We start from the raw sequence: 15,336 nt of genomic DNA on the forward strand, positions 1-15,336 counted from the left end.
ACATGGGTGAGTTGTGCCATGTGGATAATTAAGTCAGTTGGGCTGTGGGATGACCCCAGTGTGACGATGTGGATGGTGTCAGTGGTTTTGGAACAGTACTGTGGGAGGCAGATGCCCGAGGTTGTGCCGGTGGGAAAGGATGTGGTCCAGCCAGGGCACTCGCTTTGCTTCCTAAGTCATGGATGTGTACTGTTAGGGTGCCGCGGGCGACCGTGTGGAAGTCTGCTGATAGGTCCTGTTGGATGTGGGCGTCTGTTTCTCCTTTGTCCATGAGTATGCAGATGTTGTTGGTGTTGGCTATGAAGGCGGGGTCCATGCTCTGGTTGATGTAGGATCCAGACTGTGTTGGTTCTATGATGGTTTTGTCTTTGAGGTTGTGGGTCAGCTGTCTGTTGATTATATTCAACATAACTTGTTCTGGGAAGGGGAGCAGAGAGATGTGCAGGAATTTCGAGATGTATTTGTGGTCCACCTTAGGTTTATTCAGTAAGCCAGTGAACACACCATTGTCAATACTCCCTGTGAAGGTTGTTGTTTTGAACGAGAAGTAGGATATTTTAACGGAGAAGTAGTGAGATTGCTTATCTGGCTTGTTAGGAAAAGTTGATATGCCATGGGTCAGATGGGGATCCAGAGTGAATGTAGTCCTTGCTCATGATGGTGTCTTCAGTGCGGACGTTGTAGCAGCCAATAAGGTCAATTTTGTGGGTGTTTGTAGCAGGGGGGGTGGTCTCATTGTGGATGGGGGCTGGTGGAGTAGAATCTTTTGTGGATGTGGTTGATCTTACCGTGAGCGAAGTTGGCCAATGAGTCACACAGGTCTTGTGATGTTGGAATGTTGTAGGCGCTATATTTGGCTTTAGAGAGTTGATTAGCAATGTTGATGTGCTATTTGCTTGTGTGTGCGTTGGTGTCTAGCCGGTCCTTGATGGGTGTCCTGTTGTCGGTCATGAAGTTTTGGTGGTGTATGCGGGGGGGCACTCAGGTGTACGTTGCAGCTTTTTGGTGATTGTTTGCAGTGCGTGCTGTTCTACAGCTTACAAGAGGTGGACTTGGAGGTCCGGGGATCTTTGGTGAACCATGTGGCAATGTGGTTGTTGTGTTAGGTGGCGGAGGACTTGATTGTGATGAAGGTGTCTGCGCAGTCTGTGATCCACTGTTTGAGGAAGATGGCAGCGGTGTGGGGGTTGGTGGTGTTGGCTTGTGGGCTCAGGGTAAGGGTGGCTGTCAGTTAGTCCTTGTTGAGCTTGCACCAGCAGCTGCGTGGCATGGTCTGTGTGCAGGGGGATTGTGTTTGGTTTCCTGAAGGTGAAGTATAGGCTTCAGTGGTCTCTCCAGTGTTGTGAGGTGGTGTTGTTGGATGAGATGTGTGGAGTTTCTGCAAAGATGGGTTCCTGTGTGTGTCTAGCGTTGTGGGTGTGGGTTGTCAATTGTTGTTGTAATCCAAGGTTGGCAAGGTTGTCCATCAGGGCGGTGGAGTTTACGTCATAGTTGTAATTACGGTGACAGTAAATTTCCCCAAGGAGGATATAGTCACTGTAGGCGAGGGCATGCGTGCTGATGAGGTGAGCGATGGAGTTGGTGAATAGTGTTGGGACTCCAGGTGGTCTGTAGATGAGTGTTCCTCAGAGGGTGTTGTTTGTGTGGATCAGTAAATGCATGTTTTGGGTGATGTGGAGGGTGTCGTTGTTGGTAGTGACTCTGGGATTATTAATGTGGATAATGGGAATTCCTCCTACCACTCTGTTGGTGTGGTGTTAGCGGGATTTGTCATTTCCTTCAGGTATGTCTATGGTGATGTCTGTTGGCAAGGTGGTGTTCAGCCGGGTTACCGTCCACAATACCAGCCAGCCCTACTACAGCAACTACCTCTACACAGGAACAAGAATGTGACTTACGGAGTACTTGTGGAAATGCAGGGTGCATGCACACACCGCATCCTCAACATCCCCTTCTGCTGCCACATGACCATCCGCCTGAGATACCTACAATGGACCCACAGTCAAATGCAGTTTCACCTTCATACTCATCAGCCACACTCAGTCGGCACTCCACAGACCCAGGTTAAATAAATGATATGGACGTCTAACATCTAACACCCTATTGCCCTCAGTCCCTGTTGGCACCCTTGGCCAGGCCATCAATCTTCACATCCACAGTACAACAGCATGTGGCTGCTAGTTCTCATTCCTCATTACACAGATCCTGGTGCTCCCTCTGTGGACACCTAGCATATTTGCCATGCTCTTGACACCTCACACACTCTTGTATGACTGTCTGTCATTGCAGTATTTCAAGCAAACCCCATCTTCTGCAGTTAGTAACCATCGCGGGTGAGTATTGCTATCCATGTATGTAATTTAGGCTATCTTGTGACCTATGTATTTCCACTGCCGAACTAAAATCCATGTGCGTAGATGGCAATAGTTTGCAGTAGACGGTGGCATTTGAAGACATTTCACCTCACAAATGTATTAGAATCTGAGTACATACAAATACATCAATGCTTTTAGTGCAAGTGAGATTTATTTTTTACTCTTGTGCGTGTAACGTGAGTAGGTGCTGTACAAGAAGGGGGGAATCCAAAGTTCACAGCGGGAGATGTGATGCCTTACAGTATGGGTCAACAGAATCCAGGCCACAGTGCTTGGCATCATTGGGCACACTGCGACCAGCAAGTCCATGTGGGAGAGTGTTAAAGTCAATAGGGTGATGCTGTTGCACACAAAGGCAAGATGCCAGACCAGGTGACCTGGGAGTTGTTCATGGCCCTATGCCTCTCAACGTCTTGACCGTGGACAACCAACCTTCCTTGGGGGACCCTCACGTGCAGGCCTTGGCGATGCATGGGAATCTCCGTCTGACAATTCCGCCTCCTCCTCCCTCCCTGTGCCTGTTGATGGTCTTTGCCTAGATGTTTCTGGCCTAGTGACACAGGGAGGGTGCTGCATGTTGACAGCGATCAGACGGAGCGATTGGTTAATTTCCCGATGCACCATCACAAGCTCATCCAGTCTTGCCTCCATCCGTCCCTGGTGTCGTTCTTGACTGGCATGTAGCTGGGCCTGCTGATCTGTCATTTTGTTGAGGTGAGGGCCTCCACTACCAGACTGAACTCCCTGGTGTCCCACCGGTATTCATCCATGATGTCTCGGAGTTCGGACATACTGGGCCCTGCAGCTGGCTGGTCAGGTTCTCGCCTCCGCCTAGCGCCACTCCCACCACCCCTGCCCACACGAGCCAGTCCGACGCTTGTGGGCACATCATGTCGACGGGACCCATGAGTGCTGGCAGTGGAGGTGTCATCTGCCACCTCATGGGTGCCTGGTGAACGATGTCCCTCATTGTCAGACAGGCTCTGTTGTGTATTATTGGCAGGGCTCCGAGCTGTCTGCTGGGATGTGGCGGGAATGGGTGTGGTGGTTGGCACAGATGTATCTGTTCCAGCTGCTGCAGAGGTTTGGGATTCAGAGGAGCCTGGTTGGTTGGGGTCATCCACAGTGTGTTGAGAGACTTCAGTTACGGTGGGGTCACTGCCGTGCTGAGCCTGGGACTGGGATCCTTCTTCCCCTGGTTGGGGGTAGTTTCCAAAATGTTCCCCTGTGGGTGTGAGAGAGAAACACTGTTAATGCACTATCATGCAACATCCAAATGTAATATACATAGTCGTTATCAATGTTCCCCCTGCTTTGTATTTTAGAAAGTGTTCACTTGTGTATGTGTATGTTGTGGGCCGAGATTGACATGCGATCAGGGGTGCTTGACATGTTGGGTAATGTCTTTTGATGAATGTCACAGCCATTGCTGTGGCTTGTGTGGCCAGCACCACACAGTTCAAGATGTGCTCTGTGTGGCCCAATCTGCACAATGCAGTCTGAATAATTGTTGCTGGTGCAAGCATGCACAGGGTTTTTATGCTGCATGTTTATGATGGCGACTGATTGGAATTTAGCTGATTTCATCAAGGTACTTTAGAGAGGGTTTGCAGGGCCAAGACAGCCACCCACTGCCAACCCCCCAGGAGCAGTACACCCTCTTCAGGCACAGGGCTTTAGGACGTGCCACTTCTCTAAGAAGCATTACCTTGTCAATACCCATGTCCATGGTGCTACTTGAGTGCATCCACAGCATCATCAAGATGTGGCAACAGCACTGTGTGAGAGGCACAATGGACTTGTGATTCTGCACTGTGCTTTATTTGTTTGCATAAGTCATCAGATCAGTATTTTTGAGGTTTTGTTACATGACGATTGTGACAGTGGTGCATTCCATTGTCTGTCCCCAGGGGCTCAGTTTCTGTAAGGGGTGTGCGTGACAGGCCATGGTATTAGTTTGAGTGTGATTGGCAAGTGGGCGTCTCTCGTGGTGTGTCTGTCCCCCCATAAAGCATGCTGCCATTATAGTGGTTGTGAGTTCCTGTGCAAGATATCTTCACTTGTCCTGGTGTTAGTGTTTGCATTGGCCACAGGAGGCCCATGTGCTGCCTACACCAGGGCCCAGTGTCAGCTATCTTGTCAGTACTTTCACACTCCCTGTGCATTGAGCATGGTGCATGGGTGTGTACCTGGCCCATATGGGTTGAGTGCTGCCTCCTACCATACATCTTGCACCCTCTCACCCTCCCCCTTGCAGCCTTCTGCAACTCCCCTTGCACCCCCCATACTGTTGGGCACTGCTGGGAGTCATGGCCACACCCCCCCATACTGTTGGGCACTGCAGGGAGTCATGGACAGAGCCCCCCACACCAACCCATGTTACATGAGTTGTTTGTATACTCACCAGGCTCAACGGCTCCTTCAATTCCATGAACTCCCACCGGTGGTAGCATGGCCATGACTTTCTCCTCCCAGGGCTGGTATTGTGCAGGTCTGCGGGGAGGTCCACCTCCAGTGTGATGAGCGTTGGCGTAGTCCTCATCCATCTTGCGCTTGACCATCCTCCGCAGATCGTACCACCTGTTCTGGCAAACCGCCCTGGTGCGCCTGATGGGTGCAACTGCATTCACCTTCTCGACTATCCTCTCCCACAAGCGTGTCTTTTCTCTTTTGAGCTATGCTGGTCTGTCTGACCAATGCACCAAACAGCTGTGGATAAACTCTGATGACTTCATCTGTAAGGATCTCCATCTCCGGGTTAGTGAACTTTGGACCCTTTAGTGTGGACATGGTGTGGGGTGTATGTGATTGGGGGGGTGATGGTGTGTATGGATGAGGGTTTGTGGGTCTGATTGTGAAGGGGTGGTGTGTGTGAATGAGATAGGGTGTATGTGTGAAGGTGTGTGGCTGCAGTTGTTGGTGTGATGTCTGTGTCTTAGCAAGAATAGGTCTGTTGCAAAGGATGATGGGTTGTATGTGTGGGCCCTTTTATTGGTCCATTTGTGGGTGTGGCTTTTTTTGAATTTTTTGTGGGTGTGTCATAAGGGGTGGTTGTGACTTGGGCCCTCTGTTTGTTTGTTTGTGTGTGCCAAGGACATTGTTTTCCTATGCTGTGTAGACTGTAGCCTTGTTTATTGGGCTGTGCGCCTCGTCTTTGTTAGTGCGTCTGGCAGTTAGGCTCGTTTATCGTCGCTGGGGGTACATGTACGCTTGATTGTGGGGTGTGCGCCTCGTATTTGTTAGTGCGTCTGGCAGTTAGGCTCGTTCATCGTGTCCGGGGTACGTGTATGCTTGATTGTGGGGTGTGCGCCTCGTATTTGAAAGTGCATCTGGCAGTTAGGCTCGTTTATCGTGTCCGGGGTACATGTACACTTGATTGTGGGGTGTGCGCCTCGTATTTGTTAGTGCGTCTGGTAGTTAGGCTCGTTTATCGTCGCCGAGGGTACATGTACGCTAGATTGTGGGGTGTGCGCCTCGTATTTGTTAGTGCGTCTGGCAGTTAGGCTCGTTTATCGTGGCCGGGGTACATGTACGCTTGATTGTGGGTGTGCGCCTCGTATTTGTTAGTGCGTCTGGCAGTTAGGCTAATTTATTGTGTCCGGGGTACGTGTACGCTTGATTGTGGGGTGTGCGCCTCGTATTTGTTAGTGCGTCTGGCAGTTAGGCTCGTTTATCGTCGCTGGGGGTACATGTACGCTTGATTGTGGTGTGTGCGCCTCATATTTGTTAGTGCGTCTGGCAGTTAGGCTCGTTTATCGTGGCCGGATACATATACGCTTGATTGTGGGGTGTGCGCCTCGTATTTGTTAGTGCGTCTGGCTGTTAGGCTCATTTATCGTGTCCGGGGTACGTGTACGCTTGATTGTGGGGTGTGCGCCTCGTATTTGTTAGTGCGTCTGGCAGTTAGGCTCGTTTATCGTCGCCGGGGTTCGTGTACGCTTGATTGTGGGGTGTGTGCCTCGTATTTGTTAGTGCGTCTGGCAGTCAGACTCGTTTATCGTGTCCGGGGTACGTGTACGCTTTATTGTGGGGTGTGCGCCTCGTATTTGTTAGTGCGCCTGGCAGTTAGGCTCGTTTATCATCGCATGGGGTACATGTACGCTTGATTGTCGGGTGTGCGCCTCGTATTTGTTAGTGCGTCTGGCAGTTAGGCTCGTTTATCGTGTCCGGGGTATGTGTACGCTTGATTGTGGGGTGTGCGCCTCGTATTTGTTAGTGCGTCTGGCAGTTAGGCTCGTTTATCGTCGCCGGGGGTACATGTACGCTTGATTGTGGGGTGTGCGCCTCGTATTTGTTAGTGCGTCTGGCAGTTAGGCTCGTTTATCGTGGCCGGGGTACATGTACGCTTGATTGTGGGGTGTGCACCTCGTATTTGTTAGTGCGTCTGGCTGTTAGGCTTGTTTATCGTGTCCGGGGTACGTGTTCACTTGATTGTGGGGTGTGCGCCTTGTATTTGTTAGTGCGTCTGGCAGTTAGGCTCGTTTATCGTCACCGGGGTTCGCGTACGCTTGATTGTGGGGTGTGCGCCTCGTATTTGTTAGTGCGTCTGGCAGTTAGGCTTGTTTATCGTCGCCGGGGTTCGTGTACGCTTGATTGTAGGGTGTGCGCCTCGTATTTGTTAGTGCGGCTCGCTCATACGCGATGTTTTCCGTACGAATCGTGCTTCATGCGGGACTACGTTTGCCCGTACAAATCGCGTACTTGGTCCCTGGTCAGTATCGTACTTGTTAGTTCGTACGGCATGTTTACAAATCGTACGGTTGAAGTTCAGACGACATTTCGTACGGGTTTTCGAATGTGGTTCGTACGGTTCGCTGATATTCGTACGTATTTGCGAACTTCGAATCGTACTACGCAATTCTGACGGGTTTTTTCAATTCGTACGTAAACGGGTACGAATCGTACCACGGATTTTCATCCCGAATCGGAATCAACCCCAAAATGTCGATTTTTGCAGGCGTCTCCCAATGCTTTGATTAAAATGGTAATAACACGCTTGTATTGCTGTGTGTGGGAACGTTTTTAATATACTATTGATCATTGCTAGTTCAAAATCAATAATTATTTTCTGTGGAAAATAATTATTTGTTTCCTGTTTTATTGTATTTAGTACTTCTGTGTATGTATTTTGTTGTTTGTTGGGCAACAAACAGTAAATAAAAGGGATGTTAGAATGGTGGTACAGTCCATGTATGCTGTAGAGCTGGTAAAATGATTAAGGACATGTTTTAAAAGTCCCATCCATCATCCAGTGTTGGCAGTCTTGTAATTTTCTTAAATTGTTTGCAGTACCAAACATTATAATTCGATTTGTAGAGCATTTGTTGTCAAATAGTAAGAATGTTTTTTTATTGTGAGTTATACTCAGTTCAGGTGGAATGACAACATCTTCAAACGTTTTAGGATTAGGTTGAGTAGTTGTTGTGACTCTTTTCTGTCAGGCAATTGTTCGTTTTAGGGAGTCAATTGAGGGTAGTTGCCCAGAAGCATGTTGAGGAACTTTTAAGAGTTCCTCTTTTAATATTTGAGTTGTTGGTTTGTCAGTCCTTGTACTAGCTTCTTTTATGCTTTCAAGGGCATCCCTGACCTCAATTTCAGTTATGTTAGGGGGGTGATTGTGTTCCTTGGTAGATAGTACATTAGCTTCTTCTGTTGTAGCTCTACCATAGCATTTGGTAGAGTAGTATTTACTACATTTCCAAAATACTTTACGTCCTAACTGTTTTTCTTGCGTATTCACATACCCCGTAAAACATAGTAATAGCTTATTTTTTTGAGACATTACAAACTCTGCACCTTCAGTCATGTTTATATTTGTTGTGCTAGGAAAGATTAGAAATAAATAAATTTATAGTTAAAAAACTGCTATACATGTTTTAAATGCATTTATATTTTAATTATTATACTTACATTTATTGTTTTTTGAAATTTGGATTTTTCACAAGGTGTTTTCAAGCTTTGTCTTCTATTTCGTTCTTTTCTTTCTGTTGGTAGAAATTTAAAAAACGTAGTTATTCTATTATTTTAAAATATTTTGAGAGGTTTGTAGGGGGAAGCTGTCTTGTAGTTAGCAGTTTAGGGTTTTTAAATACTTTAAAATATATACTTACTTTTTTAATTTGTAGATTCTTTAGCTTTGATGGAGTAATTTTTGGATATCTTCGAAATTTCTGTTAAGAAGATAGAATAAAGATAAAATGTGTATTAGAAATTTGGGTTTATTAATGTAGTTGGTGTATTAGAAAACATTTAAATATACTTACAATTAGGATTTTGTAGTAAATAATCTGTTACACGTTTATTGCTGTGTTTTGGAGATGTCTGTTGAAGAAATGTAAAAGGTAAAAACGAAATGTTATTTAAACTATTTTGAGAACAATTTGAATTTTTAGCCTAATACTTGTGTTTTATTTACAAATTAGTTTAACTTACTTGAATTATTTCTGTAGGAGTTTGTCTGGAAAAGTAGTTATTTCAGGAAACAGTTGGACAGAGTGTCCTCCTTCTTCTTTCTTTAGAGTTAGAAGTAGGAAATAGCAGTAGGAAAATAATCCTTTTATACTGTGTATTTGATTAGTTGCTTCATTTGATTGGATGAATTAAGAGTGGGAGAATAATATTGGTTGGTTGAATTTTTTTCAGTGTAATAGGTTTGTTTGGTGTTGTTGAAATGTTATTGACTGAAGACTTCTGCAGTAAACCTGGTTTGTTTTTTGGTCTCTTTGAAATATATGTGATGATATTAAGCAACTATATGTTAAAAGTATTATGTATATTTTTTTTAATTTACTGCAATGTTCGGATGATATGTGGTTAAAATGGTTTTTTTGTATGTTTTTCGAAAAAAATTTATTATCTGTATTATATATATTTTGGAGTGTATTATATATTTAATATATATAGTTGTAGACTATTTCAAATGATTTAGGTATTTTTTATAGTGTCAATATACCATTAATTTCGATATTAGTGTAATCTATATATTTGCTTTCGATATTTTTGTTGGGTACTGTTTATTTTCTGAATGCTCGATATTTGTTAATTCGATATTTTGTCTTTCGATATTGTTGATTTCAATAATTATTATAGTCGATAATTTGTAGTCGATATATTTGTAGGTTCTTAATTATGTATTGGATGTCTATATAATTGTAGTCGATATTTTATCGCCGATATTTTTGTAACTCGATATTGTGGTCGACGATATTATGTCAGTGATCACCCCAAAGACTTCACAATGTCAATATCGTACAGTGTGCAATATTTATTGTTCCTTTTTGTTACAGTGCACATTTTTTTTTTACCTCAAAGTACACAAGGTGTGTTACGTGTACTGTTGTCCCACTCCTACAATGCACAGCTCTTGATCTCTCCATGAGGTGTGTCTGTTGGGGCTTCTCCCATCATTATGTGCATATCACATGACCTCCACTCGAGGTGTCTCGCATGGGTCCTATTCTCATTGCTCAGTGCACATTGTTTGTACCTTTCCACGAGGTGCATCCTTCCACATGGTGCACAACATGTGACCTCAATTCGAGGTGCGTTCGTTCACGTATTTACTCACATTCATTTATACCCTTTTCTCGCAGTGCACAATTTTACCTTTCTTAAGGTGTGTAGTGTGAGTTGTACTTTGTTTCTAATAGTGCTCATCATATTATTCTCCACTCAAGATTGTATTTGCACATTCGAATTGTTACACTTTTTGGTGTATAGTTTGGGTTCTAGTCCCATTTCTACAGTGCATGGGTTGTCTTTAACACTTTAACCCAGTGCTCTTTACGATTTATTATTCATTTTTTTAATTATGCGATGGAGTTGTATGAGTAATATTCTGCATTTCTCTTCTCCGTTTTCTTGTTTCTTCCTTCTCTAACTTGCTTCCTCGCATACCTGTCTGGCCAGCAGTTGTGCAGGTTGTAGTCATTGATGGTTTCTCCTACCACTTTTTCTTTTCTTTGGTTATATAAAGAAGGGAGGATTGATATTGGATTATGTTTATCTGTTGTCATATTTCCTTTGTCACTCTCTCTGCTCTTTTTGTCTCTCTTTGGTTCTCTCTTTCATTCATCTAGCTTCTGTATCTTGAGTCTGCTTTTCTCTTTTTCTCTTCATCTGTTACAGTGTTCTTTTCTGTTTTCCTTTTTGGAAGAAAGGAGGATATGTTATATCCTGGGTTCTATGTGTTAATGCTCTGCCAGTGAGTTCCTCCTAGAATGATGTAATATGGAATGTTGAGGGTCAGAGACTACAGTTGGAGAAGGGCTGAGCAGCATGCTGGCTGCTTTTGGTGGGGCTAGTCCTGGACTGAACATCTGTACTTGTAACTACTACAATAAATACTCTTGAAATACTACAACCTGCTTGGAGTGAATCACTATCCAGTAGAAGCAGGTGCGGTGCATCCTGTGCCACTCAAGGCCATGATCACAAATACTAGTACAGTTTTAGAACAAGGGGAAATATATATGGTACAATGCACTGTGCATGCGTGGAAGGAACTTGGATGACGGGCAAGTAAAACCCCATTGCATGCTCCAGCTATGCCGTTGTTTCTTTCTGAAATTTCCATTAGGAGAGAGAGTGACTCACTCACTATTTGGCATGCAGCAGGGCTTCATATGATGGGGGATGTCTACGGTGAGGAGAAATTCATAGACTCTTCAATGCTGCTAGCGGATGGTGATGTGTCCCCAATGTTGCTGTTCATAACCAGCAGACTGTGCGCAGCCTTGCGCACTTTATATCCGCAATTTCTAGATGAGCCACAGGCCTTGGGGGCACTTCAAATGATTCACACAACAGAAATACGATCGAAGCTTATTACAGAACTAAATTACACTTCACAGAAAGACAAAGGGATATCAGCTGAAGGCCTCTGGATAGGTGGAATGCTATCCTCTCACCACTATTGAATATGGAGGTTTGGTAGACATGCTGTATGTTAACAGAGCAACTGACCGCAAATGGAAATCTTAGAATATTCCATTTCAAATATCTGCACCAAACCTATTATACCCCTGTACAACTTTGTAAGTATGGATTGAAAGATAACGCTTGCTGTGAAAGATGTGGGGCACCGAACGCAGACTTAAAGCATTTAGCGTGTAATTGCACTAAAGTACATGCCTGTTGGGTACAGGTTACTCGCACTCTTACCAATATGGTTGAGGAGCCAATGCACTCCACAAACATGCCTGCTAGGTATTGTCAAAAACATACAATCTATCAACCAGAAATTAGTGGCTATAGCGTTACTGTTAGCAAAACTGAGAATTTCCCTTCATTGAGGTGGGAGGCCCTCTGCGAAGCATGATAATTGGATACAAGACAAGGCATTTTGCCGAGATCAGCTTATATGCTATGTAGAGGAGTTGCTAAGTGCTTCTAGGCCAAGAGATATAGGGGGCCTGTTCACTTCCAAATAACTCAGTGTATCAGCCGACTAGATTATATGAATGTAATAGTTAAGGATCTATTGCCATTGCCAACAATCTGTATGAAATGGACTAAATGTGGTTGTATACTCGTTGTACTGTAAAATCATGCTCACTATTGCTTTGTAATTGTGTATCAGTATTGATGAACTTGTTTGTTATTTTTTTTTTAAAACTGAATAAACAAAAAAAAGTTACAATTAAACAAAAAACTCAGCCTTTCTCAGAATTTTTGCCAGTTTACTTGGACAAGTGAATGCAAATTAGAAAACATAGATAGTTATATGCATTTTACTGTTATGCAGTCAACATTTTCAAAAAAAGAGAGTTTCCCATAAAACCTGAAAAGACTGGGTAATACAAGTAGTACAAAAGAAAAAATTCCTTTCTGTGTTCTTCAATGTAATACTATTCAAGACCTTGTCATACAATTTAGATAATCCCTAAGCATATAACCTTCACACACAAAATTGCATATGTTACCTTGATTTTATTTAAAAACAGGCATTAATTGCCTAAATTCATAATTTTTTATACAAAAAATACAATATTCATAGTGTATCCAATACTGTCAAAATCTCCGGGCTTAATAGTAATTTCCTCACATCTAGATAAATCAATGAGTGCTTCCCTCTCCTTCTTGGATAAATTGATTTCTGTCCATATTTTTTCCTCTAATAATTTTTCCAAACCTATTGTTATTGCTTTCTCAAAGGTGTCAATTTCCTGTCCCACAAGGCCTATATTGGGAGTCCAGGTGGATGGTGGTTAAGGTTTTAAGAATGCACCCCTGATAGAACATTGGACGAGTAGTAATCATGTAATAGAGGACTTGAAATGGTTCATTCTAGAAAGAATTAAACCTTCATTCAGAGGTGGCGACATGGAAAAAAAATGGAAACAAAGAGAGCAATTCTACATGTCAAAATGTAAAACTTACCACCAAGGTCTGAATAGTAGGGAAGAGTGGAAAAGAATGATCAGATAATGTTTTGTAAACTGTATAAGGAAATGTTGTCTGTACATAATGATATCTGTATTAAGACTTCGCACTCGTACGAGACCCCAAAAAATGTGTTTCTTACAACAGTAATGGTCTGTGATTTTCCATGTTTGTCGGCCTACTGGATATTGTATAAGAAGCATTGGAGGAAATGTAAATAGTATGAACAATGTTTAATGAAATAGACTTTTCATGAAAGACTCATACTGATATGGTGTAAGCAAATAGGATTTATTGTATGTCATTTACCTATAATCATCAATATATAGACACCAAACATGACTATTGAATCTGAAGATTGTTTAAATCATGTACAATTACCTAATGATGAATTATGATGTAAGGTTATTTAATTCATTCAATGAGGTTCCTGATGTGTGGTAATGTAGTGAATCTCAAAATGTTTATTTAGTAGACTGTGTTATGAAAAGAATTCTATATGCATAAAAGTTTTTTACTTATCTCATTTACATGTTAGAAAAAGTTCCTCCAATGGGTACTAAGTGGATTTAGAGCGCAGGTGACACTGTGTTGTGTCAGAGCCGGATCCTTCGTGTTTAACAAACTTTAAATTGGATTGTAAAGATGTAGTCAAAATAATACTAGTGAGATCCATAACGCTAGTTATTTAACTAATAATACTTTTTCTGCATATATTGGGGCGTTTTAAATAGCCGAATTGTGATAATACTGTCACCAAACGGACTTGGAACTACTAAAATGGCGGGCGTATTTAAAAATACATCAACATCCTGTGATGAGCGCGCATATTGTTATACCACGTGATGCGGAAGCGCGATCACAAACATGAGAATTACCGCCCGTCACATAATTAACTAGCACAATTATTCAATTAAAAGACTGGGCGTGGGGTATATAAAGGCGTGGTGAGGATCCCGCAGTCATGCCATTAATCAACCCAGGAGGTGGCTGACGCGGACGATCAGTTGAAACGCCAGGTAAGGAATACGCCAAAACACTCGGGAGTTTTTTAATTAGATCAGGCGTCTATGGGCTGTTGGAGCATCCTAATGAATTGATAAAAAACATGGGAATAGTGGGTAGAAATAAGCCTGTTAATATACCCAATCTTTGAACCAATTAAAAATAGAGTCACAGGTCAATAATATAGACCGCATGGTTCACAGTTACTTGATTTGGATGTTTAGTTTATTATTAAAATGAAACGAAGGATAAATAGTAGTATTGATGAAACTTCTCTTTGACTGTAGGTGCATTCCAAAGTATATACACCGAGGAGCTAAAGGTGGCACCTTAAAGATAAGGATGAAAATAGTAAAAAAACGCCAAGGAAGAATCGTTCCCCAACAGGAGCGATAGTATCACTAAATATGGCCCTGCATTAGAAAAATACTGAGAGGTGAAAACATCGATACAATTGTAAGTAAGCTAATTAGCCACCAGTTGGGAAATGACAAAAGGGAATGGTGACTCTTACCAACAGATGGCCTATACTTAAGAGCCTATCTATGCTATTTTTAAAATACAGGAGGATGTCTCGCTGAACCCTTGGAAGAAGGACCAAAAGCTTATTACTGGTCAATTTCGAATATAAAACTTGATATATACATTTAAAAGTAAGATCCTCTAGACCTTGGCATGATACCTATATAATTTAGATGTAGTATAGAAAAATCCGCATAAATCTTCCAAATATTAATTGTATGTATTTGTTTTCAGATGTGATGTTTTTAATTTTGATCTGTCCTAAGGAAGGTGTTTACAAAATCAGAACATGACACCGAAACGCGTCGACAAAAGGACTTCTTTTTAACTGAAATTTGTTTTTAATGACTGGACATTGTGTGTTTGTTAAATTTTGACAGTATTGGATATACTATGAATATTGTATTTTTTGTATAAAAAATTATGAATTTAGGCAATTAATGCCTGTTTTTAAATAAAATCAAGGTAACATATGCAATTTTGTGTGTGAAGGTTATATGCTTAGGGATTATCTAAATTGTATGACAAGGTCTTGAATAGTATTACATTGAAGAACACAGAAAGGAATTTTTTCTTTTTTCTTTTCTTTTGTACTACTAAAAACTGCTGGCTTCCACATCGAAATTATATAGAAAGTAAGGCATCAAAGACTTTAGTGTGAATACCTAAGGCCTCATTTACAAGCCCATTGTGCCTCCAGTGTGTCATTTTTTGACACACTGGCGTTGCAGTGTGCCTGGCCATATTTACAAGGCCACAGAAAATCAATCTGCGTGGCTTTTCATGGTTTTATAAATGTAGGCTCCCTTCATGCATTACTCTGCGTGAAAGGGGCAATCCATGGGTGTTCCTGTGAGTGTGGCGCAATGAGGAGAAATACTATTATTTCTCCTCCTTTTTTCCTATTTCTATGCGTGCTGCATTCTGCAGCACGTAAACAAAGAAGAAAATGCCATCAATGAAAAAGGCATCCCTTGCAGCATGAGGCAAGGGTGCATGGCAGGCAATTGTGCACCAGTGCAGGGGAAAGCACAGTTTTGTTGTATTGTTA

The sequence above is a fragment of the Lissotriton helveticus genome, chromosome 11 (assembly GCF_964261635.1).
Source record: "Lissotriton helveticus chromosome 11, aLisHel1.1, whole genome shotgun sequence".
Taxonomy (NCBI): domain Eukaryota; kingdom Metazoa; phylum Chordata; class Amphibia; order Caudata; family Salamandridae; genus Lissotriton; species Lissotriton helveticus.